The sequence below is a fragment of the Biomphalaria glabrata genome, chromosome 16 (genome assembly GCF_947242115.1).
Source record: "Biomphalaria glabrata chromosome 16, xgBioGlab47.1, whole genome shotgun sequence".
Lineage (NCBI taxonomy): Eukaryota > Metazoa > Mollusca > Gastropoda > Planorbidae > Biomphalaria > Biomphalaria glabrata.
The window spans coordinates 15945873-15971462 of record NC_074726.1 but is presented as its reverse complement, the minus strand read 5'-3'; the positions used below and the strand labels follow the sequence as shown (position 1 = coordinate 15971462).

Below are 25590 nucleotides of genomic sequence, written 5' to 3'. Positions count from 1 at the left end.
AGGCTGGGAAGCATTGCACATGGAAATATAGTCAACATTTGAATTATTTTGTATTTAAACAACTATCAATACATATCAATATTACGGAGAACTAAACATTTGATAAAAGATCTACACATCTGTATTGAGTGGATGACTTGTAAAATTGTGTTTAACACATTGTGCCTACTTGAAACAAAAACTAGTTTCTCTGTCAGAAGACAGCGTGTAGCCTTGGCGAGGGCAGCGTGTAGCCTGTAGCCTGTAGCGTGTAGCCTTGGCGAGGGCAGCGTGTAGCCTGTAGCCTGTAGCCTTGGCGAGGGCAGCGTGTAGCCTGTAACCTGTAGCGTGTAGCCTTGGCGAGGGCAGCGTGTAGCCTGTAGCGTGTAGCCTTGGCGAGGGCTGCGTGTAGCCTGTAGCCTGTAGCGTGTAGCCTTGGCGAGGGCAGCGTGTACCCTGTAGCGTGTAGCCTTGGCGAGGGCAGCGTGTAGCCTGTAGCGTGTAGCTTTGGCGAGGGCAGCGTGTAGCCTGTAGCGTGTAGCCTTGGCGAGGGCAGCGTGTAGCCTGTAGCCTGTAGCGTGTAGCCTTGGCGAGGGCAGCGTGTAGCCTGTAGCGTGTAGCCTTGGCGAGGGCAGCGTGTAGCCTGTAGTGTGTAGCCTTGGCGAGGGCAGCGTGTAGCCTGTAGCGTGTAGCCTTTGCGAGGGCAGCGTGTAGCCTGTAGCGTGTAGCTTTGGCGAGGGCAGCGTGTAGCCTGTAGCCCGTAGCGTGTAGCCTTGGCGAGGGCAGCGTGTAGCCTGTAGCCTGTAGCCTTGGCGAGGGCAGCGTGTAGCCTGTAGCCTGTAGCGTGTAGCCTTGGCGAGGGCAGCGTGTAGCCTGTAGCGTGTAGCCTTGGCGAGGGCAGCGTGTAGCCTGTAGCGTGTAGCCTTGGCGAGGGCAGCGTGTAGCCTGTAGCGTGTAGCCTTGGCGACGATTTACAAGCACACAAAGACGATGGTGAAATTGGATTTTCTAAAAGATGGAGATGAAGTTTTTTGAAACGGGACAAACAGACGGATAGACGGTATAAAAGCAATAGCAGTTTTGTCCTACCGGGTCTGCACAGAATGCCTTTGAATTGAGTGATGTGTTGTAGCTTAGTCAGCATGTGAGAGTGGACTGGATGCTAGAGGCAGTCACGATACAATAGTGTGTGTGTGTGTGTGAGAGAGAAGGGGGGGGGGGGGTGAGGGAAGAGAAATGGTTGCTAAATGATATACTGGTTGGCACTGGTTGGTTTGAAAGGAATTGAACAAAAAAAAGAGGGGGGGATTTAGCCTTTGTAGGTTTTATAACATATATATATATATATATATATATATATATATATATATATATATATATATATATATATATATATATATATATATATATATATATATATATATATATATATATATATATATATATATATATTCTACGTGACAATATTTGCTTATACATTTGGTTGTTATGTCCCTGGTGTGTTCAACTCTTTGACTCACTTTCAAAGAAGATGTCAGAACTCAACAGCTGACTACTTATATACCTCCACCCCTGAACCTGTCCAATGCAACGAGTGGCGAGTCATGCATAGTTTGCTTTTCTTTTTCTTTTTTAGTGATGAGGTGGAGGGGGTGGGAAGTCGACTACAGATCTTTATCTTAATTGTTATTTATAGCCTGCAATATCGAATTTTACCTCCAGGTCATTTTGAGAATAGGAGGGGGGGGGGTTACAACGGTAAGGAAACAGAAATCATGTTTTCGATTCCACAGAGTATAAACTTTGGAAGTGGGGGGGCCTCACTCTTAACGTTATTTTGTAGTGATACAAGAGTCGAAAGCGTTTTGAGGACTGGGGAACGGGGGGGGGGGGGGAATAAATGAGGCATGAGAAATCAAAACTGTTTATTTGACTTCACGCGTTAGAAAGTTTTTGTGCGTCTTTACTACATAATCAATAATGAAACCGATTGCTCGCTACTTCACTGTCTGTCGTCAATCTTAATCTCTAATTTTAATTGATGAATTTGATGAGTTTTAGAAAGTAAAAAGCCTTGATACTGAACACTTACAGTCTTACACAGAAGAAGAAGGGGGGGAGGGAGTCATGTCTTTGTTTCTCCCCTCTCACAGTACCGCCCACCCCCTTTTCTTTATTCTAAATTTGATTTAGAATCTATCTTCCGCTTGACTTTGTTATGAAGTCCAAGAATGTCTTCTATGTACCTTTAGACAACGTCTACTTTGCTGATTCATTGCTTGACTATTATCGTTAAGCAAATAAAGTTTTTTGGTGCCCTATAGAATAAAAAAAAAAGGAAAGAAAATGTTACACTATATTATTGGATGGAGACATTATGATTCTAGACAACTGTTATACCAAGGGTTTCTATCGTAAGTTTATAGCAAATAAATGTCTATATTAATGGCTGCATCAAATACATCTTTGGACAATGTCTAAAAATAAACATTTCAGTATAACAATAAAATAAACTTCACAAAAAATCTTAAAATTTGGAGTCAATGCCTAAAAATTAGATTGCCATCAAATAAACTTTTATATTGACTTTTGGTGTTGCCATTTCATTGGGCCATGTGACAACTAAATGTTTGGTTAAATAACCATCTTAAGTGAACGTCCTTGACCTACTAACAAGAAATACAACAGAATGCAAGAATTTTTCACCACTGGAACACTAGGCGCGAGGGCAAGTAACTCTGAACACGTCTGTTGAAATTGTGCCGGTACATTCAAACAAACTACTCTGAAGTTTTCGGAACAAACCTTAAGATGAAATATTAATTTCATGTATGAAGAGTGAACATATAACTTGTACAATTAATTTTTTAGTTTTGTTTGACCACGGTAGACAAACAGTCGACCTCAAACCCTCCAAAGCACAATTAATTGTATCTATTTGTTTCACTGACCTGTGTTTTCATTCGTTCCCCAGGGGTCCAGTCTCTGTACTAAAGATTCCCCCCCCCCCCCCCACTTCGCTTTTCAGTCCAAAACCATAATGGAGAATCAGCATTGGGAATTGTCGGAGAAACTTCAGAGGAAATCCCCGCTGGCGCCAAGTTGTATACTATAAATTAGCAGACTGGCTGGACAATTAGTCCACCTACCAGGGGATATTATTGCAAGACGTGACCAGCTCTTTTGTCACGCTGCTTCGAGTTCCCCGTTCCCTGTTGAAGTCTATCTGTAGATTCACTTAAGAAAATGAATAGATTAGAAACAGCCTTTTGTTGGGCCGCCATCAAAAGATCGCCCGCACGGGGACGCCGGGGGAATTAAAACGGTCGTGGAGTCCACAGAAACCACAGAGAGGCTACAGCGTTGGTCACTTCAGGGACTTTTGTGAGGACGTTGTGGTCTATTTCATTTGTTTATCTTAACTGGACGTAATTGCTCGTTGCCGGACATCGGGTGGTGTTGGTTCAAAGCAGTGGCGATGAATTGTAGAAGTTTTATTTTTTTTTAAGTTTCACCTGTCTCGCTTCCCTTTGGTGACGCCTCTGATTTAAGCTAGAGTGGTGTTGAAAGTGATCCATTGAACACGGGTACTAGGCTAGTTTGTATTTCCTCTTGTGTGTTTCTAAATTCGGTATAAACTACGGTCTATCATATATAGATCATGTCTTCTGTCCTAATGTCGGGAAGGATAATGTGAATATATCTATGGCAAAATCTTCGATTCCGAAGATTAAGGATGAGTGCAGAGTTTAACATAACTACGCAAACCCAAATGTGACCTGCATATTTTTTCACATCTGATGCAGACAAAGTCGTAGACGCCGGGATCTGTTAAATTGTGTTTACATCTTAGGCACAAGTCTTGCACAAGGGTTTTACATTTGTGCTCAAGTGTGCTTTAATTGAAACATAATAGACCCTTAAAACAAAATGAGTGAAACATAGCAGGTCCTTAAAACAAAATGAGTGAAACATAGCAGGTCCTTAAAACAAAATGAGTGAAACATAGCAGGTCCTTAAAACAAAACGAGAGAAACATAGCAGGTCCTTAAAACAAAATGAGTGAAACATAGCAGGACCTTAAAACAAAATGAGTGAAACATAGCAGGTCCTTAAAACAAAACGAGTGAAACATAGCAGGTCCTTAAAACAAAATGAGTGAAACATAGCAGGACCTTAAAACAAAATGAGTGAAACATAGCAGGTCCTTAAAACAAAATGAGTGAAACATAGCAGGACCTTAAAACAAAATGAGTGAAACATAGCAGGTCCTTAAAACAAAACGAGTGAAACATAGCAGGTCCTTAAAACAAAATGAGTGAAACATAGCAGGACCTTAAAACAAAATGAGTGAAACATAGCAGGACCTTACGACAAAACGAGTGAAACATAGCAGGTCCTTAAAACAAAACGAGTGAAACATAGCAGGTCCTTAAAACAAAATGAGTGAAACATAACAGGACCTTAAAACAAAACGAGTGAAACATAGCAGGACCTTAAAACAAAATGAGTGAAACATAGCAGGACCTTAAAACAAAATGAGTGAAACATAGCAGGTCCTTAAAACAAAACGAGTGAAACATAGCAGGTCCTTAAAACAAAATGAGTGAAACATAGCAGGTCCTTAAAACAAAACGAGTGAAACATAGCAGGTCCTTAAAACAAAATGAGTGAAACATAGAAGGACCTTAAAACAAAACGAGGGAATTAACAGGACCTTAAAACAAAACGAGGGAATTAACAGGACCTTAAAACAAAACGAGGAATTAACAGGACCTTAAAACAAAACGAGGGAATTAACAGGACCTTAAAACAAAACGAGGGAATTAACAGGACCTTAAAACAAAACGAGGGAATTAACAGGACCTTAAAACAAAACGAGGGAATTAACAGGACCTTAAAACAAAATGAGTGAAACATAGCAGGACCTTACGACAAAACGAGTGAAACATAGCAGGACCTTACGACAAAACGAGTGAAACATAGCAGGACCTTAAAACAAAATGAGTGAAACATAGCAGGACCTTAAAACAAAATGAGTGAAACATAGCAGGTCCTTAAAACAAAATGAGTGAAACATAGCAGGACCTTAAAACAAAATGAGTGAAACATAGCAGGACCTTAAAACAAAATGAGTGAAACATAGCAGGACCTTACGACAAAACGAGTGGTCTAAGTCGATCATCTATTTCCTGTCCAGTATCTCTAGAAACCATTGAGTCATGTTGGCTTAGTACGTTATTCTTGTAGTGTTAGATTTCTGCGAGAGCGAGGCCAGATTTCACCTCCACATGTTCTTCTCAATGCACCCATGCCTAGTGTTATATGAAGTCTTCTCAATGCACCCATGCCTAGTGTTATATGAAGTCTTTCAAATGTAGCAATGCTATTTGATTATTGTCTCCCCAGCCGAGGGTCACACAGTGGCTCCGCCGGGACATTGCTATTTGATTATTGTCTCCCCAGCCGAGGGTCACACAGTGGCTCCGCCGGGACAAACGTTTGGATGTCACGAAAACTATGGGGGATGGGGAAGTGATATAGGTATATGCAGTAATACACCTGCTCCGAACAATACATGAGGGTCACAAGGTGCAGACAAGGTCAGCGTGTCAGAGGCAGATTTCTAGCTTGACATCCTAAATTCGTGTCAGCCTGACCTCTGGAGAACAAGAACTGAACACGACTAGTCAGGATTTAGTCATTCTTTTCCCATGGAGGAAACACAGCTGTTAGCGGTAGAGTGAATTTTTAAATTTATATTTTGACCCCTCTCTCTCTCTCTCACACACACACACACACAAACACTTTCTCACATACTCAATAAGTTCGAATATTAAGGAAGATGGTAGCGTGGATACAGAGACCCATCGGTGATCTACATATTCTGTTGTTACTACTTTGACAAACGAAACATATCTAAGTAGGTACGGTAACTGAATAGAAGAAGAGCACAAGGAGAACTGGGTTGAGGGATGTCTCAAGTCTGGGTTTGAAATGTAGACCTGGGTTTATCATTGCTTATTCATGCCTATATGTATATCTTCACAAAAATATAATGGTAGAAAGGATCACTTCATGACGGAATGGCAAAAACTCTTCAAAATCGAGTCAGATATTTTATGTTTGCACTGTTTAGCAAGTGCTTTGTATCACCTAACATAAGTAGGCAGAGCACATATTCTAATCTAGTAAGCAACCATTTACGTGTCAAAAACATTTGGCAGGTTTAGGCAGCTTGTCTGGCCGTTTATTAATCAACGTGCCACATTGGCTGACGAAAAGTAAAAAAAAAAAAACCTACCAAAAAAACAGGTGACTTTTTTTTTCTTCGTGTTTTAAACTAAATATTTATATATTGAGCTGAAATGTTCAGCCGTGAAATGGAACCCATGACTAGTTCCAGACACGCTTGATGACTTTTCCATCTTCAACAACATTCCAGACGGGATTCTGTTTCTTTTTCATTGGATTCTCCAGATGGCGTTGTGCAGAGGTCATCGAGTCGATGAGGTCACTAGGAATAGAAAGATAATATTTGGAGAGATCGCCTTGTTTTTCTTTAATGGATAGATTCCATTTATATCTGGGGGATACAGTTTATGGCTTCTCTTTATTGCTACAAAAACTTGTGTTGATGTAATATTCGGTATGGGTTAGGGTCGAGCCAATGTTTCTATGGCTGGTTTATTAGCTTGATGAGTTTCACAGAGAGATGCTATGGAGAAAACAGAGCTGAGTAGAATCTTCATTCGAGAAGTATCTATCTATCTATCTATCTATCTATCTATCTATCTATCTATCTATCTATCTATCTATCTGTCTATCTATCTATCTATCTATCTATCTATCTATCTATCTATCTATCTATCTATCTATCTGCCTGTCTGCCTATCTATCTATCTATCTATCTATCTATCTATCTATCTATCTATCTATCTATCTATCTATCTATCTATTTATCTATCTATCTGTCTGTCTATCTGTCTGTCTGTCTGTCGGTCTATCTATCTATCTATCTATCTATCTATCTATCTATCTATCTATCTATCTATCTATCTATCTATCTATATATCTATCTATCTATTTATCTATTTATCTATCTATCCATCTGTCTATCTATCTATATGTCTATCGATTTATCTATCAGTCTATCTATCTATCTCTATCTATCTATCTATCTATCTATCTATCTATCTATCTATCTATCTATCTATCTATCTATCTATCTATCTGTTTGTATGTATGTATGTTTATCAATCAATCAAACAATCAATCTATCTATCTATCTATTTATCTATCTATCTACCTGCCGTCTGTCTATCTGTCTGTCTGACTGACTGACTGTCTGTCTAATAAGCTATCAATTTTTTCATTCCACCCTCGTTGCCTGTCTCGCTACCGATGTACAATTGTCGATCCTGACAACATAAAGACCTGACAACTAGACAGAGTTTTAGTCTATGTTGAATGATGAGGATTTAAAAACCAGCTACTATTTAGGATTTATTTAGGCCTGTGTTATCTACTTTGTTTTAATAGATGGCATGAAATATGTTGAATTTCCAATGTGCATGAAGGACTGGAACTAGGCCTACACGTAACAGAGTCTATCACACGGGGTAACAGCCATTGTCTTTCAGCAAAGTTTTCCATCGATTCGTCATCGAGACTTGAAGAAATGGTGGCCATAGGCCACGAAATGCTGAACACAAAGTTAGAGCCCTCGTGCTACGCTCGTCTGACGGAACCATCCATCAAAACTAGGAATGGGCAGTCGTGTCTACCATCTGTAGGTGAGTCACATACACATGCACACACACACACACGTACAACTATTAGTGAGTGAGTATCAGCGCCTTGAGATGGAACGAGGGTACAACTCTTTCCGAAGTGGTCGTACTAGATAGGGTACATGATGGATGTGTGAATTGAGAAGAGAGACTGTTGAGTCCCTGGTCTCTATTGTCTGGAGATATTGCTGATTGATTCAAACTAGACGCGCAAGAAATAAAAGCAGCACGTGGTCAACAGGATTAAGTCATCCATTGAATTCACAAAAACTGAACAGATTTTGACTGTGAAATTGACTGGAAAAGCTGACCTACACTTTGATAGATTGAATTCCATTTTTATCTTAAAAGTTTACAGAATTTCCTTTAAAAAAAATATTTTTTTTTTAGTTAAGTAGCCCTCTATATAACATGGAGGAATACTGTAGTGTAGGCTCATAAATAGCAAACTGTGATTTTTGTTGAAATCTATGTCTCTTTGTTGTAACACATGGAAGGAAGGGTTGATAAGCTAGGTGTTGTTTTTTAAGTTCTAGGATCATTTGTCTGTGTGCTCATTTGAGTTACTGCAGAATCGAATTGTCGTTGGTAGCTTTGATTTAGTTGGCAACATTCAAGTTTAAATGAGCGTCCTTGACATTGTTTTGTTTCTGGTGGAAATCTCCAGGACTGTTTCCTAGCGCAGTCAACAGACTCCATGCTGACATGACACTTTGATCAACTCTAGGAAAGTTCTTATATGAGTTTTTCCTAGCAAATGAATAAGAAAATAGTAATGTGAGGGCTTGTTTTTTTAGGATCTATTTCCAAATTATTGTTATGCAAATGTAAGCCTTTTAAATGAGCCATATAAAGCAAGAGATGTACAGCAACATGATCAAACCAGATCAATAGCTCAATCATAGCTGTATTTATTAGCACATAGTTCAATAGCGCTGATAGAATTGTATGAAGAACATATTAGTATTATCCATATTCTAGCTTCCTACTTGACTGCTTGGCCAAATGATTGACTACATAGTTGACTGCTTGGCCAAATGATTGACTACATAGTTGACTGCTTGATTACATGATTGACTGCCTACTTGACTAAATGATTTGACTACATATTAGACTGATTGTCTATATGATTGAGTGTTTGATACGCTAAATGCTTGCCTACCTGAGAGGTTGCCTGAATGATTGACTACATATTTAATTGCTCGCCTATATGACTGTCTACTTGACTACTTGCCTAAATAATTGATTAGATATTTGTTTGCTTTCCTACATGAGTGACTGTCTACTTGATTGAATGCCTACTTGCCTACATAATTGACTGTCAACATTACTGATTATCTACATAACTGATTGCCTACTTGACTTACCGCGTATTCGAGTGACTACCAACTTGACCGTCAGTTGATTGTCTGTTGTTTATGTGTCTCAATTTTTATCTGACTGCTTTCTGTTTTTTCAGTCTGTCTAGTCTGTCTCTCAGCCTTAGTCTGTCTCTCAGCCTTAGTCTGTCTCTCAGCCTGTCTATTCTGTCTCTCAGCCTGTCTATTCTGTCTCTCAGCCTGTTTAGTCTGTCTCTCAGCCTGTCTATTCTGTCTCTCAGCCTGTCTAGTCTGTCTCTCAGCCTGTCTATTCTGTCTCTCAGCCTGTCTAGTCTGTCTCTCAGCCTGTCTAGTCTGTCTCTCAGCCTGTCTAGTCTGTCTCTCAGCCTGTCTAGTCTGTCTCTCAGCCTGTCTAGTCTGTCTCTCAGCCTGTTTAGCCTGTCCCTCAGCCTGTCTAGTCTGTCTTTCTGTTTGTCTAATTAACACTTCTGACCTTCTCTTATTTCTCTAAGGCTTAAAGTGAAGTCTCCCTTAACCAAATCTTGTGTTTCTAGGACTGGAAGGTCATTCTATCAGTCTCCTTTCTTTATGCAGACTCACACACTCGTAATACTATAATTGACACACACACATACACACACATACACACACACCTATGAGCTCAGTAAAAAAAATGATAAAAAAAAGCGCCTGTCTGTTCAAGTCCAGTGTTTAAAATACCAAGTTTGAGCAGACGTGGTCTGCGTACGACGCGAGCTCGTGATAGAACCAACAATGACTGAGGTAATCTTCATTCTTATTTCACGGATCGTTGGGTCTTGGGTCACGAGGGGGGGGGGGTACAACGTGAGCGCGCACAGAGCCTAGAGATTTGATTTGGGGGGGGGGGGGGGGAGATTTAGGAAATGTCAGTGGAAGGGTATGTTGGGGTGGGGGCTTCTTTTGTGTGATTTCGGTACGGTACGAGTTTGAAACTAAAATCTTATAAGTTTCCTCCCTTTGTGTAGATAAATGTGTCTAAACTATTGGACCTCGGGGAAATAGAAATTTTAAAGAATTTTTAAACATGTATGCCACAAGCAGCATCACAGCAAAACTGGTCACGTCTAAACAGAATTAAAAATCTACGACTTTATTAGTTGGCAAAAGTTTCCATAGCACCGCCTCACTAGCCTGTCACGTGGGCCATGACATCACTTATCTATATTTTCCACAGTTCACTGTTGCAGCTCGGTGCCAATGTTTTCATATATATTATGACGTCCTGGAGAAACGACGTGAGTGAGACATCAACATGAGCTAACATTTGGCTTGATGTGGACATAAGTACTTAGAAGTTCTCCAGTGGATCAAAGTCTTGCGTTCTTTGTAATGATTATAGTTGCTTACCTAACAGGAAATACACTGTCGTTCTAAGAGGAATGTTGTCACGTGATGTGCTTGTCAAGATCACGTGAGAAATAGAACTCAACGCTTGTATTGGGTTCCGTAGCTTTGAGTTTCTACATTGAATAGTAATTATGTAGCTAAGTGAATTGGATTCTACAATCATGTATTCCATTTCTTCTACTAGAAGTTTCCGTAAGTAAAACTATACATAGAGGAGTCAAGCTGGGTTTTAGATTGAGCCTGAATGCTTCATGTGTGAATGTATTTTTGTATTTGGAGTACTGCTTGTTTTCTAATATGTGTTTAATCTTTATGTGAGTGTATAATTCTAAGAGTGAGACTCTATTTCTTTAAGTAAACAAGAATCCCCAGACATAGAATTGGTGAATGGGCTTTTAAATTAACTTCCGAAGACGTATTAACCAACTAATTTCATTGTAACAATATGAGCAGAGTACATCATAGCAATGTTGTTTGTTTTTATTTCAGTTATTTAGGTTTCATTTCACGTTACAAGATTGTTTGTATGGTTATCGATGTCATAATACCGGTACCAGGAAAGTGTATAGCGTAGGTCATTGTTTAGGTCGCTGGTTCAGACGATCCAGATGTCAGCACACGTGTTATCATTTGGAGCAGGTCACGAATCTGGTGATCTGTGTGTGTGTGTGTGTAGGAACGATTTCGTTAATTGTCTGTTTTAAAAAAAATGTTATTTTTCTTTGTGTCAATCATTGTCAAGGTCTAGTACTTACGTCACACGTTCAAATGCAGCCTCACTAAAGTAAGCTGTCACTGACACATGTAAATTCACGTGCAGTCTCACCAGTGGAAGCTGTCACTGACACATGTAAATTCACGTGCAGTCTCACCAATGGAAGCTGTCACTGACACATGTAAGTTCACGTGCAGTCTCACCAGTGGAAGCTGTCACTGACACATGTAAGTTCACGTGCAGTCTCACCAGTGGAAGCTGTCACTGACACATGTAAGTTCACGTGCAGTCTCACTAATGGAAGCTGTCACTGACACATGTAAGTTCACGTGCAGTCTCACCAATGGAAGCTGTCACTGACACATGTAAGTTCACGTGTAGTCTCACCAATGGAAGCTGTCACTGACACATGTAAGTTCACGTGCAGTCTCACCAATGGAAGCTGTCACTGACACATGTAAGTTCACGTGCAGTCTCACCAATGGAAGCTGTCACTGACACATGTAAGTTCACGTGCAGTCTCAACAATGGAAGCTGTCACTGACACATGTAAGTTCACGTGCAGTCTCACCAATGGAAGCTGTCACTGACACATGTAGCTGGCATTGAAGAAATCGTGATTTGCAGTATGTGGGGGGGGGGGGACTTTTATTATTAATTCTAGAATTATTTCGATGAGACGACCTTGAGTTCTTACATTAGGTAGCGCGCTACTCCTTCATACAATGGACAGAGTTTTTTGATGGCTCAATTGTTTCTTTCCTAATTTCTGATTTATTTAATCTCTTCCCTTTCAACCTGTTTCACTATTTTCACTCTTCCCTTTCAACCTGTTTCACTATTTTCACTCTTCCCTTTCAACCTGTTTCACTATTTTCACTCTTCCCTTTCAACCTGTTTCACTATTTTCACTCTTCCCTTTCAACCTGTTTCACTATTTTCACTCTTTCCTTTCAACCTGTTTCACTATTTTCACTCTTCCCTTTCATCCTAATTGACTATTTTCACTCTTCCCTTTCATCCTAATTGACTATTTTCACTCTTCCCTTTCATCCTAATTGACTATTTTCACTCTTCCCTTTCATCCTAATTGACTATTTTCACTCTTCCCTTTCATCCTAATTGACTATTTTCACTTTTCCCTTTCATCCTAATTGACTATTTTCACTCTTCCCTTTCATCCTAATTGACTATTTTCACTCTTCCCTTTCATCCTAATTGACTATTTTCACTCTTCCCTTTCATCCCGTTTCACTATTTTCACTCTTCCCTTTCATCCCGTTTCACTATTTTCACTCTCCCAGTCCCCTTTTCTCTCTTTTTTTTTTCTCATCCATGGTATTTATACAATATAGTCTTGCGTGCAGATTACACCTCTCTTTAATATATTAATTTCTATTTTCTCTACATCTCTTTATCTCTCTCTCTCTCTCTCTGTCAATCTGTCTCTCTCCGTGTGTCAATCTCTCTCTTTTTTCTCTCATTCTGTGTTTCTCTCTCTTTCTTTCTGTCAGTCTTTTTCTCTTTCTCTCTGTCTCTCTCTCTGTCAATGTCTCACTCTCTCTATCTCTCTGTCGCTCCCCCTCATGTTTGTATCTGCTCTCTCTGTCAATGTCTCACTCTCTCTATCTCTCTGTCGATCTCTCTATCAATGTCTCACTCTCTCTATCTCTCTTTCTCTCTCTCAATCAATGTCTCACTCTCTCTATCTCTCTCTCAATCAATGTCTCACTCTCTCTATCTCTCTGTCGCTCCCCCTCATGTTTGTATCTGCTCTCTCTGTCTATGTCTCACACTCTCTATCTCTCTGTCGCTCCCCCTCATGTTTGTATCTGCTCTCTCTGTCAACGTCTCACTCTCTCTATCTCTCTGTCGCTCCCCCTCATGTTTGTATCTGCTCTCTCTGTCAATGTCTCACTCTCTCTATCTCTCTATCGCTCCCCCTCATGTTTGTATCTGCTCTCTCTGTCAGTGTCTCACTCTCTCTATCTCTCTGTCGCTCCCCCTCATGTTTGTATCTGCTCTCTCTGTCAGTGTCTCACTCTCTCTATCTCTCTGTCGCTCCCCCTCATGTTTGTATCTGCTCTCTCTGCCAATGTCTCACTCTCTCTATCTCTCTGTCGCTCCCCCTCATGTTTGTATCTGCTCTCTCTGCCAATGTCTCACTCTCTCTATCTCTCTGTCGCTCCCCTTCATGTTTGTATCTGCTCTCTCTCATTTCTGTTTTTGTATCAACGTGTAATTCTTCGCGCACATGCTATCACAGAGAGAGAGAGAGAGATAGACAGAGACAGAGAGACAGAGAGAGAGAGATAGACAGAGAGAGAGAGACAGACAGACAGAGAGAGAGACAGACAGAGAGAGAGAGAGAGATCTCATTCAACTTATTTACATATGTAGGTTCAATACAAGTACAATGCAGATACGGTACACTCGTACACATGTAATACATTCCAATACACATACAGTTTTAATCCACAAACACACTTACACCTGTAGGTTTAATTCAAGTACACACTAAGACCTATAAGGTTAATTTAAGTACACACTAAGACCTATGAGTTTAATTTAAGTACACACTAAGACCTATAAGTTTAATTTAAGTACACACTAAGACCTATAAGTTTAATTTAAGTACACACTAAGACCTATAAGTTTAATTTAAGTACACACTAAGACCTATAAGTTTAATTTAAGTACACACTAAGACCTATGAGTTTAATTTAAGCACACACTAAGACCTATAAGTTTAATTTAAGTACACACTAAGACCTATGAGTTTAATTTAAGTACACACTAAGACCTATGAGTTTAATTTAAGTACACACTAAGACCTATAAGTTTAATTTAAGTACACACTAAGACCTATGAGTTTAATTTAAGTACACACTAAGACCTATAAGTTTAATTTAAGTACAAACTAAGACCTATGAGTTTAATTTAAGTACACACTAAGACCTATGAGTTTAATTCAAGTACACACTTACACCCAGGGGAGGACTGGCTATATGGACTTTCGGGCCAATGCCCGGTGGGCCGGTAGGACCGCTAGGGCTACAGAAAGGGTCGCATGAATGCCAGTCAATTGTTTTAGCTTTTATTAAATAGTGTCATTAAAAGCAACTCTTTGAGCGTTTTGATTAAAAAACTACATCTTATACACTTTACAGTCTAATACTAATCTAAAGCATTGTCCTGAATACCCTACATCCGTATATAGTGCTTCTAGTAGACGTCAATTCCTTATACATACTAAACGATAAACAAGAAACTTAAGGCCTTTATTTATTTTCATAGAGATTGACGCTAGTGTGAATATATTCCTATGAATCTATAAACGGACCCACAACAACGTTCCAGGTCCTATAGATGACATGTCCAGTCACATACGAATTGATATTGATTTGATGGAGTTGTCGCATGATCTCGAGTTGTCCCCGCTACGAAGTTTATATCAGATAGTTTCTATTTAATGATTCGATTGTAGGGGAACAAAAGAGTGTTTCTGTTTGTCTTTGCTATTGGTGTCTTGTATCTCTTTTGTGATGGAAAGAGGGAAAAAAAAACAAAGGGAGATTTTTTATTTCTAGAATCTTTTTACATTTTTTTATGAATGTTAGTCTCAAACAGCTTCCCAAACAGGGATTGTTTTTTTTTTTTTGCCAATGATTTTACCAGCAGCATTTAGGATTCTATGAAGTTTTGACCCCCAGTTCGCCTTTGCTTACACCTGTAGGTTTAATTCAAGTACACACTTACACCTGTAGGTTTAATTCAAGGACGTAAGTCTACATCGTTTAGGGAAGTGTTCCTGCTAGTGCTTGCCCTACACCCTCTTTTTCCCCTAGCAGGGCCCCATCCACCCCACTCAGTCTGTCGTCTATTCACATTGTCTGAATCATTGCTGTCTTTCAGGGCTGACTGGCTGTTGGACTGATTCCATCTTCTTTGAACATGTGCTATCACAGACAATGAAATACTCTCTAGTCAAAACGTTTTTGCTGGAACAAGACGGAGGTAGAGAGAAGGAGGTTGGGGGGCGCCTTACTCCTGCCTTCTTCCAATTCTGTTGTAATACCAGCTGTCCACCAGCTGCCTTGCCATTGTTTATCTGCTGCAGGCTTTGTCTTCAGGTACACTTAACTATCAACCATTAGACTCATTTTCATCAACCTCTAACATCTACCTTTGTATGCAACATTATCATTCGTCTGTATCATTCGTCTGTATCATTCGTCATTATCATGGAAGTTGATTGCTGACTACTCATTACATTTATTATTAAAGTAGCTGATTGCAACCTACTCAAAAAATGTATTATCATGGAAGATTATTGGAAACTACTCTAAAGATTTATTTTATCACTTGTTAGAGATGAAAGAGAAAATAAGTTTTGAAGGCTCCCAACCATCTTTTTATAATTTGTATTAAGCTTATAAATTATAAAAGGATTACTAGTAAGTTTGTATTTCCCAATAAATCTGGGTTACAAAATTGCTCATCAAAAGAACTCCTTTCACACCAAGCCAACTCGATGTACAGTCACATGACTTGAAAACCAATGTGGTTGTAGACATTCCATCGAGAAAACACATGCCCAAATGTTCATACACAGGATTGGAGAGAAAACACATGCCCAAATGTTCATACACAGGATTGGAGAGAAAACACAGGCCCAAATGTTCATAAACAGGATTGGAGAGAAAACACAGGCCCAAATGTTCATAAACAGGATTGGAGAGAAAACACATGCCCAAATGTTCATACACAGGATTGGAGAGAAAACAAAGGCCCAAATGTTCATACACAGGATTGGAGAGAAAACACAGACCCAAATGTTGATACACAGGATTGGAGAGAAAACACAGACCCAAATGTTGATACACAGGATTGGAGAGAAAACACAGACCCAAATGTTGATACACAGGATTGGAGAGAAAACACAGACCCAAATGTTGATACACAGGATTGGAGAGAAAACACAGACCCAAATGTTGATACACAGGATTGGAGAGAAAACACAGACCCAAATGTTGATACACAGGATTGGAGAGAAAACACAGACCCAAATGTTCATACACAGGATTGGAGAGAAAACACATGCCCAAATGTTCATACACAGGATTGGAGAGAAAACACAGACCCAAATGTTGATACACAGGATTGGAGAGAAAACACAGACCCAAATGTTGATACACAGGATTGGAGAGAAAACACAGACCCAAATGTTCATACACAGGATTGGAGAGAAAACACAGACCCAAATGTTGATACACAGGATTGGAGAGAAAACACAGACCCAAATGTTCATACACAGGATTGGAGAGAAAACACAGACCCAAATGTTGATACACAGGATTGGAGAGAAAACACAGACCCAAATGTTGATACACAGGATTGGAGAGAAAACACAGACCCAAATGTTGATACACAGGATTGGAGAGAAAACACAGACCCAAATGTTCATACACAGGATTGGAGAGAAAACACATGCCCAAATGTTCATACACAGGATTGGAGAGAAAACACAGACCCAAATGTTGATACACAGGATTGGAGAGAAAACACAGACCCAAATGTTCATACACAGGATTGAAGAGAAAACACAGACCCAAATGTTGATACACAGGATTGGAGAGAAAACACAGACCCAAATGTTCATACACAGGATTGGAGAGAAAACAGACCCAAATGTTCATACACAGGATTGGAGAGAAAACACAGACCCAAATGTTCATACACAGGATTGAAGAGAAAACACAGGCCCAAATGTTCATACACAGGATTGGAGAGAAAACACAGGCCCAAATGTTCATACACAGGATTGGAGGGAAAACACAGACCCAAATGTTCATACACAGGATTGGAGAGAAAACAAAGGCCTTAATGTTCATACATAGGATTGGAGAGAAAACACAGACCCAAATGTTCATACACAGGATTGGAGAGAAAACACATGCCCAAATGTTCATACACAGGATTGGAGAGAAAACACAGACCCAAATGTTGATACACAGGATTGGAGAGAAAACACAGACCCAAATGTTCATACACAGGATTGAAGAGAAAACACAGACCCAAATGTTGATACACAGGATTGGAGAGAAAACACAGACCCAAATGTTCATACACAGGATTGGAGAGAAAACAGACCCAAATGTTCATACACAGGATTGGAGAGAAAACACAGACCCAAATGTTCATACACAGGATTGAAGAGAAAACACAGGCCCAAATGTTCATACACAGGATTGGAGAGAAAACACAGGCCCAAATGTTCATACACAGGATTGGAGGGAAAACACAGACCCAAATGTTCATACACAGGATTGGAGAGAAAACAAAGGCCTTAATGTTCATACATAGGATTGGAGAGAAAACACAGACCCAAATGTTCATACACAGGATTGGAGAGAAAACACATGCCCAAATGTTCATACACAGGATTGGAGAGAAAACACAGACCCAAATGTTCATACACAGGATTGGAGAGAAAACACATGCCCAAATGTTCATACACAGGATTGGAGAGAAAACACTGACCCAAATGTTCATACACAGGATTGGAGAGAAAACACAGACCCAAATGTTCATACACAGGATTGGAGAGAAAACACAGACCCAAATGTTCATACACAGGATTGGAGAGAAAACACAGACCCAAATGTTCATACACAGGATTGGAGAGAAAACACTGACCCAAATGTTCATACACAGGATTTTATTCCACCAAAAATGTAGTTTTTAAGAAACGTAAAGCAATGACTTTGAAAAGTGTATAATGAAGTAGAACTCCCAAAGTGCTGCTATCTATCAAGGTTACAAAGTTAGGACAACTCAATGACATATACGTTTGTTTTGGGGTCACAATATTTCAGACATTTTCTAAGAGTCTGATTTCATGCACATACAAATGCTTTTAAACGTATCTCTAACATACAAAAGAAAAAAGATTTATCTTGGTGTCATTTTAATACCTACAGCAAGCTCTTCACAACTAGATTATTTTTGTTGTGTTATATCAATACAAAACATTGTCAAAGCCTATAGCTTATAGATCTAGCCCTATTTTTCTACATAGTAGATCTGTCTAAATCTAGTCTGCATTACATGGGCGTAGCCAGGATTTTTTAGGGGAGTTGTTGTTGTTGTTTTTTTTTAAAAAAAAGGAGGGGGGGATTTTATTTATTTTTAGTAGAGTTCTAGACTCTATATTTAGACTTAGACTAGGTCTATACTTCTAGATCTACGTTATTTAGACCAGATCTAGAATTCTAGATCTACGTTATAGATTTAAACTAGATCTAGAATAATAGAATCTATGTCTTACTTTAGAGTAGACCATCACGTTTAATTTTAAAATTACTAGACCAATTGGATGATAAGATTTGTAATAATAGTGCATATCTAACTTCTGGTGCAAAGGCTACATTTTATGTTCTTAAAGTGAACTGTTTTTTTTTTTTTTTTTTGGTTATGTCATCAACTTATTAGTGCTTAGGTCAATCATAAATCAGATGATCGATTATCAATTATCAATCATAACAATTCAGACTCGCATTGAACAATATGTTCATAACAATCAGTTCATCGCATACTTATGGATAAGAGAGAGACAGAGAGAGAGAGAGAGAGAGATGAAGAGATTTGTAACAAATTAATCTTCACAGTTTAGGTAGACTAAATTCTAGAAACACTGGAGAAAATATGTAGCCTCATTTCTTTTGTTAACTTTTGGATACTGTGGATTTGATTATCACTTGTTTCTAATTGATTAATTTGTTTGTTTATTTTGATAGATTAAAAAAACAAAACTGCCAACTCTCGTGACAAGAATGTGGGCATGGCCTTAAAGACATGTTTGAACCAGAACAAACTTAGTAATGCCGTACACACATTTCCTTTGACGTCACTTACACTCTGGACAGATCCTTTGGGTCTGGATAAGAAGTAGATCGTGGCAGAAATAAGGGATCTCTCCCCCCCCCCCACTCCCTGGAATAAGTTGAACTCAAACCACCAATACCTAATTATTATTATTATTCCTGTGATTCTAACGTTATTAAAGAGATCACTTAAACGACCACATCTCACAATTTTTTTTTCCTTTTATTTAGAATTCTTTCTTTTTAAAATATAAAATGTCTTCATTCATTAATGGAAAGTGAGAAAAAAAAAAACAATATAGAAATTTTAAAAAATAATGTTAACATATATTTTTACTTTTTAGCGGCCCTTCGAAAGGGAGTATAGCCGCTATTAGTTTTGTGTGGTCTGTCTGTCCGTCCGTCCCGTTTAGATCCCATAAACTAGAAAAGACATTGGAAATCCGATATCATATTTTAGATCTAGAATAACAATAATAAATTTGTGCGATTGGAAATATTTTTTTACTATTGTCTGTGTTTAGCGTAATTTCATGCTTTTAGCATTCTCAATGTGCTGTGATCCAATCACTTTTGTGGACAGTTTGCAAGGGGAGGGGTATCTGGGAGAGTGTATCTGGGAGAGGGTTTCTGGGAGAGGGTATCTGGGAGAGGGTTTCTTTGTTGTCTTTCCGAAAGAAATGTAAAAAAAAAAAAAAGATGCTTGAATAGAATTCGAATTCGTGTGGGCGTAAGCCTCCTTGAACTAGGGAAATGCTTATGGAAACCAGAATTGAAGTCATTGGTTAATTTGCATGACTAGATTGACCTAGGAACACGCGTAGGACGTAATATCCTTATTTTTTTGAAGTAATGTTTATATCTTATAAGACAAGATCAGAAAATTGAGGTTTTCATAGTTGTTCTATTGTTAGTTTTACATTTTTTAGGCGACGACATTCTTCTTTACGAGAGGCTTACCTCCCCTTAGGCAGTAGTGTCTTTATGTAAAACAAAATAACTTAATTATGACTAATTGGTATAATAATTAATAATTGGTCGATTCTTTTCATTGGATCATGTGTTGTTAGGGGTAATGTGTAACTGTGCAAAGTTTCAACTTAATCCGAGAATAGGAAGTTGGAGAAATACCGTGATAAATGTGTACCAAACAGAGGGAGTTGACAGAAGATTTTGTACCGTGTTAAATGTGTACCAAACAGAGGGAGTTGACAGAAGATTTTGTACCGTGTTAAATGTGTACCAAACAGAGGGAGTTGACAGAAGATTTTGTACCGTGTTAAATGTGTACCAAACAGAGGGAGTTGACAGAAGATTGTGTACCGTGTCAAATGTGTACCAAACAGAGGGAGTTGACAGAAGATTTTGTACCGTGTTAGATGTGTACCAAACAGAGGGAGTTGACAGAAGATTGTGTACCGTGTCAAATGTGTACCAAACAGAGGGAGTTGACAGAAGATTGTGTACCGTGTTAAATGTGTACCAAACAGAGGGAGTTGACAGAAGATTGTGTACCGTGTCAAATGTGTACCAAACAGAGGGAGTTGACAGAAGATTTTGTACCGTGTTAGATGTGTACCAAACAGAGGGAGTTGACAGAAGATTGTGTACCGTGTCAAATGTGTACCAAACAGAGGGAGTTGACAGAAGATTTTGTACCGTGTTAAATGTGTACCAAACAGAGGGAGTTGACAGAAGATTGTGTACCGTGTCAAATGTGTACCAAACAGAGGGAGTTGACAGAAGATTTTGTACCGTGTTAAATGTGTACCAAACAGAGGGAGTTGACAGAAGATTGTGTACCGTGTCAAATGTGTACCAAACAGAGGGAGTTGACAGAAGATTTTGTACCGTGTTAAATGTGTACCAAACAGAGGGAGTTGACAGAAGATTTTGTACCGTGTTAAATGTGTACCAAACAGAGGGAGTTGACAGAAGATTTTGTACCGTGTTAAATGTGTACCAAACAGAGGGAGTTGACAGAAGATTTTGTACCGTGTTAAATGTGTACCAAACAGAGGGTGTTGATAGAAGATTTTGGAAAAAAAAAGAGGATGCGAATATGGAAGATATCAAATATGTAAAGTTAATAGAAAAGGTTGGTAGTAACAGATGCAAGTTGCATTATAAAAGTTCGAAAATAACATTTTCAACTCCTCGACCGTCTCAGCACATAAATATTGTCTTCCTCTTTGAGAAGTTAAAAATTGAAATATTAATTAGTGTCAGATGAAATAAAGTGTCTGACACGGACTTCCGGGAACTAATCTTGAAAGTAGTTCCCTGTCCGTAGTAGAGAAGCGTCTTGCCGACCATCAATGGACACAAGCCTCCACTGCACGTCAGCACTGAAAGTAGAAGACAAGGAAAAAAAAGGCACATCTCTGAAATGCCTCCACCACGAAGTATTTACCTGGCAGAGCCGCACCTACCTGTCCCCCTTCAGCACGCCAGTATATCTATTGAGGTGGTAATAATACTACTACTAATGCAAACATTTTTTTAAAGTGACTACCGGTGGTCATAAAAGTGACTCAAACCAGTCCCACGGTTACAGAAGAGCTCACGGCAATGTTACTCACTCTCATTGCACCTTAACTAAACAGTTATGGAGCAGAAGTCACCAACGGTTTTAGCCGCGCGTGACTAAAATAACAGAGCAGACGTAAAGGTAATGTAGATCTTAGTGCTGTCTCCCCCGCCCCACCATTCCATGTTTTGTTCTTTCCTAATCTCCTGTCCAAATCTCTTCCATCAGCACCAGACCTTACCTGTAATCTACCCCTCTCTCTCTCTCTCTTTTTTTACATTTTTTTTTCTTAAGCAATCGTTATTTCTGAATGGGAAGGGGAGTGCGCATGCGCCCGGGCAAAGGAAAGAAAAGAAAATTGAAGTACAAACCTTTAACAGATTAAAAAACAAAATGCAAGGAAAATTTGTCGGGAGACTTGGGCAGAAGTTATCTAGACAGTGACGTTGGTTTCTGGAAGAAGCGAGATAGAGAGAGCAAGATAGAGAGAGCATGGTATACAGAAAAACAAAACAGAGAGAATGTGAGACAAAAATCTGAAATTCTTTCGCAATTTACGTCTCAAAGACGATCTTTTCCCTTTGCAACTGATAGATAGATAAATTATATGGCACCTACTGACAATGAATGATCCCAGAGAATTTACTGGTCCTACTTGTGTCGGTTTCTTCGGGGCAGAGTCTGCTGTAATGAAACAAACTGATTCTGGAGTTGCAAACTTTGCGGAATTCTCGCATTTGAATGATTTGTTTTGGGGCAACGCTCTTCCTCCTTGTCTTGTCTCTAAGGTTGCCTCAGTCATTTTGTGCTCGGCGAGGGTCGTACCAGCACGCAAGTTTGCCTCCATGCTGTCCAATCTTGGGCTATTCCCCCCCCCCCCATACTTTCATTGATGCCTGTAGTCCTGAGAACTCGCTTACAGAGTCTTGGGCGTCCCTTGGGTCTGACTCCCTCAGCATAAAGAACTTTTTTTTGTTTGGGGGGGCGGCGATTCTTCCAACTGATCTGCGAGTGACGTCCAAGCCAACGGCTGTTTCGATAGTCCATAGAGACTGTGGCTATTAGTCAATATCAAAACTTCCTGATTAGAGGCAAGATCTCACCTGGAGATACAGTGAAGAGAAAGGGAGAGAGGAAAAATAAATGGATTTCTAAATGCGAGAGACCTTGATGATCACATATTTAACTCAAAGAGCTAAGCTCACCTTTACTGTTCTTAAAAAAAAAGGATATCTCTCTCACACACACACTCTCTCTCTTTCTCTCTCTCTCTCTCTCTCTCTCTCTCTCTCCATCTCTTACTCTTTTTCTCTCTCTCCATCTCTATTTCTTTCTCTCTCTCTCTCTCAGTTTCTCGTCCTCTTTTTCTTTCTTTACTTTGAGAACTTTTCCTCTGAATATTTTGTTCTCTGTGACTTTCCTTTCCAAATCTAACAGTTGAACAACTTCAGACATTCGTGTCTAGGAAATCTGGCCAACTCTCAGCACAAGAAATTCACGCTCTCTCTTTACTTAGCCTACCAACTGCATGGATTCGGATAGGTAGCCTTTGGCTAAGGAAAGAGGTCAGACAGAGAATGGCGCTATAAAGAATGGGGATATAGATAACATACATATTTTGTTATGTTAACAGGAGGATACATAATACCTTCATTTTGAAAAGTTAAGCTTAGTAGAAACATAAGTCATATGCTTTCTAAAGACTCCCATATTTTATTTGTGCAGACATGCCAATAAACACATAGAAGAAGAATGGTGTGTGTGTGTGTGGGGGGGGGGGGATTTAAAATATTTGAGAATCAAAACGTCAAATTATTGTGCATCACTACTTTATTCTGGCTGATTCAGGAACACTTTTAGGGTGGCAATGGAAAAATCAGAAATTGTAGCCTTTGAAACAAGACATTTATTTCATATTAGGAAAACTCTGAATCCAAACCTCCGCTGCCTTGCGGCTAAACGAAAACATGAGAAAGTCTTCGGTAGTTAACCCCGATGAAAAATCAGGTAGCGGCGACCCTTAGACTAATAGTGACACTGTGGCACACTGTTCAACTACCTGGCAAAACAAGCGGCAAAACTGATCCCAAACTGTATCGGATATTTCCATTCCGTAAGACACATCAGCTGCGTGGAGAGATTGGAACTACTGTGTGGGCGACATCGTTCCGACCATAAACAATGCCCATGCTTTCATCTTGCTAGCTCCACAGTCACGTGACAAAGTGATCTACGAGATGTCATTACGACTAGAGCAGGCCAACAGTTTCTGAATGTTGAAGCAAATTAAAACATTTTTAAGGAGATCTTTTAAAATGGCAATGTCTTAGATTCTCAAGATTATATAAGGATACGTGCAGTGATTCGCATGACCCACCTGCGACCTGCATATTTTTCCCGCATCTCGTGCAGACAAAGCCTTTGTCCGCTGACTGTCTATTTAAGTTTTCTTTCCGTCTTCTGCGCCTGTCTTCAATAATCTGTCTCTTTCAGATACCATCTGCTGCCAGCAACTTTCCTCTATGCCAGTGAGAGGAAAATGGCGCCTGAGTTGATATCTTTCAAAATACTGTTGGTATTACAATACATAGGAATGCAGCGAAAGGAGGCGTAGACTAAGCAAAAAAAAAAAAAAAAAAATTAAGAAAAATCAACCAACTGCAAACAACGGCTTTGTCTGTGTTAGATGAGGCAAAATATATAGAACTCTCTAGGCCTAGTTCATAGCTAAATCGCAAGATCTGAAAAGGAAACTTTACATACTTACAGAGCTAGAACTGCGTGGTCACGTGATATACACCTCTCCCCCCTTTAATCTTAATTTTAAATACTAGAAAGATAAATTAGATAATAGAATAGATCCGCGTGTCTGCAGATTTGTATTTCCTAACACTGTCACAACGCCCCCCTGCCACATCCCCCTGACTGAAAGAATCTTGTTGAGCCCTTGATAACTTGACTATTGTCAAGGACTGTCTCAAGTGTCACCTTGCCGTTTCCCACCGATGTGCTGTATACTGTCACACGGTGGTCGATCGTCTGCCACCAATGTGTAATGCTGTCTGCTAAAAATGTAAACCGTGTTATATATTATGAAAGGAAACAAACCCTCAAGAAATACGATCGTACCCGCGTTCAAACAAAAAAAAAAAAATTAACACTATTTTGTTTCCGTTTCCAACTACTAAAAGTGTTGGATTTAGTTCAGAAACATTCAGGTTTTGTTGACTGTTTAGTTGGACAAGACAACCACAAAAGGTAACAAGCAAAGGTTCTCGAGGTATGTTTCTTATCTAGCTTTATAGTTGTAAGTCAACCATATCCATTGTGGATAATGGTAACATTTAAGGGTTATCAGTGCTGTAACGTATCAGTGCTGTAACGTATCAATGTTGTAGCGTATCAGTGCTGTAACGTATCAGTGCTTAAACACAAAGTGCAGTAATGTATCAGTTAATACTAACGAATTTTCCGCCCTGTAAAAAAATTACCGATGGCCAAATTTCAAGCGGTCCAAGGTACTAGAGGAAGTAGAAAAGCGGACCAAGTTAATAGAGGAACGAGACAGTAGAGGAACTAAATTCGCGGAAGTAAAAACGAAGAAGTAAAAAGGCGGACTAAGGCAGTAGAAGAAGTAAAAAGGCGGACTAAAGCAGTAGATGAAGTAAAAAGGCGGACCAAGGCAGCAAAGGAACTAAATCCGCGGACCAAGGCAGTAGAGGCCAGTAGAGGAAGGAAGTTCGAGGCAGTAGAGGAAGAAAGGAAAGAAAGCATGCGTGTGTAACAAAACTGTGAATCTTCTCAAGTTCTTGAAGGTATGCTCCCTTACACCTGTCTCTCTCTTCTCTCTCTCTCTCTTCTCTCTCCCCCTTTCTGATCCAACCAACATTGGCGGTTTATTTATTACGTATCATCTTCCCTACGATTGGAACAAAGGCTCAAGATAGTCAGAGGGGTCGACCCGCATTGCTGGGGCACA

At 39.5% G+C, this 25590-nt stretch overlaps 1 long non-coding RNA gene across 2 annotated transcripts in view; it reads left to right on the top strand.

The window, feature by feature from the left end:
- The first annotated feature begins 9996 nt into the window (after nucleotides 1-9996).
- Nucleotides 9997-25590, top strand: part of LOC129923264 (uncharacterized) — a 49655-nt gene continuing 34061 nt past the window's right edge. The window contains exons 1-3 of one of the 2 annotated variants that reach the window (XR_008775180.1): nucleotides 9997-10672; nucleotides 15111-15328; nucleotides 18995-19274. This is a non-coding gene — a long non-coding RNA (uncharacterized LOC129923264). Of the gene's footprint in view, nucleotides 10673-15110; nucleotides 15329-18994; nucleotides 19275-25590 lie in introns of those variants that run through there. The other variant, XR_008775181.1, reaches the window with a different exon arrangement.